Raw genomic sequence first — 1754 nt, 5'->3', positions numbered from 1 at the left:
GAAACATCAAATTAACACAATGAGCCACACATGGAGACCAAAACAAGTGAGGGAACTCTTTGTCCAACAACCTACCAGAAGCAACATATTAACAACATTGTCTGTAACAATATGAACAATGTTCTCAAGACCGACATGCATCACTACCTCCTTGAAAAGCTTGAACAAAATATTTGCAGTTTAGGAAGCATGTGAAGCATCAACAGACTTTATGAAGACATTTCCCTTAGGACAATAGAAGAGAAAATTAATGAGAGTTCGCCTGCCTCTGTAAGTCCAACCGTCTACCATAAGAGTGCATCCAGTTTTCCTCCAAATAGATCGATAGTCATTATCAAGTTTTTTCACGTCTACAACCCACTTGTTTAGAAAATTACCACAAACACGATAATAGTTGGGACCTTTATAACCTGGACCCATGCTACAAATGGCATTAATTACGGGTTGATAATATGCTTAGTTATTTGCATTAAATGACACGGAAGCATCAATCATCCATTTGGAGATGGCAAGGCCACATTTCTCAATCACTTCCTTAGTTTGCATTGCGCTTTTTAGAGTAGGTTGAGCACTAGGAGTTGTTCTAGGCATTAATTAAGAGCCTATGCGACCTTTCCCTTTTTGAGATGTGGATGTGTGAGGTGCTTCAATTGGTTGAGTATGCAATAAATCATTAACTTCATCACAAGGATTACCATCCTCGTATTCCTCTTCTACCTTTCTTTTTTTACTCTTCATTTCATCAATCAATTTCTGGATTTGGTATTGAATATCTGCTAATACTTTCTTGCACTTTTCAACTTCTCCTTTTACTCCGACCAAATGAGCCTTAAACCGAGTGATGTCACCCCCTTTGATTTGTTTCATGCAGAAAAGATATAATAGAATCGTTCTTCTATTATCAGTAACAACTTGTTTACAATGTGCCCAAGCCGGATCTGATTTACCCCTCTAACTGCTTGTAGAAGTATTTTCTATTGATGCTTCTTGTGATGTTGGTAATTCAGGTTCATTAGATGTCATCTATTTCTACAACAAAAGCAATTAAAAACAATTTCATTTTTGATGGCTATTGCCCACTTAAAGGGAATAAAACAATGTTATTTCTACAACATGAGCAATTAAGAATAATGATATTGTACCAACTTTAGAAATAAAGAAAAGCTTTTATAACCATTAAGTGGTAGCAACTACACACATAATTATCAAACATCAAACTACCACCAAGCATGTACAAATAACTTGTGAGGTAAGAGTTACAATCATAACCACATGCTCTTAAGGTATTAGTTACACCACTTGCTCTTAAGGTAAGAGTTACAATCATAACCACGTCCCTTACAACAAGTCTTGCATCTTATATAGATCTAATCTTTCTTAGCCATGTTTTCATAATCATGAGACACCCTATAGTCAGAGTCAGACCCATAAAGGCATAACCAAAGTCTATTTTCCATAACTTGTGAGGTTTCATTGCTATAATATATGACATATGAAAACATAGAGTTTGACTTTATCATACAAAATAATCAAATGGTTTTCCAAATAGGTATGCCATTATCTTTGAAGACGTCATGCCACCACTTTCCCAACATATAACTTTCAATAACTTGTGAGGTTTCATTGCTAAAATATATGACATATAAACAAATAGGTATGTCATTATCTTTGCCGACCTCATGCCACCGCTTTCCCAACATTAGAAATGGTTTCCGAGGTTGCAGGATATATTGTATTGGAATATGGCTTATATA

Source organism: Lupinus angustifolius, unplaced genomic scaffold (genome assembly GCF_001865875.1).
Source record: "Lupinus angustifolius cultivar Tanjil unplaced genomic scaffold, LupAngTanjil_v1.0 Scaffold_555, whole genome shotgun sequence".
In the NCBI taxonomy this organism is placed as follows: domain Eukaryota; kingdom Viridiplantae; phylum Streptophyta; class Magnoliopsida; order Fabales; family Fabaceae; genus Lupinus; species Lupinus angustifolius.
Note: the sequence above shows the minus strand (reverse complement) of the source record.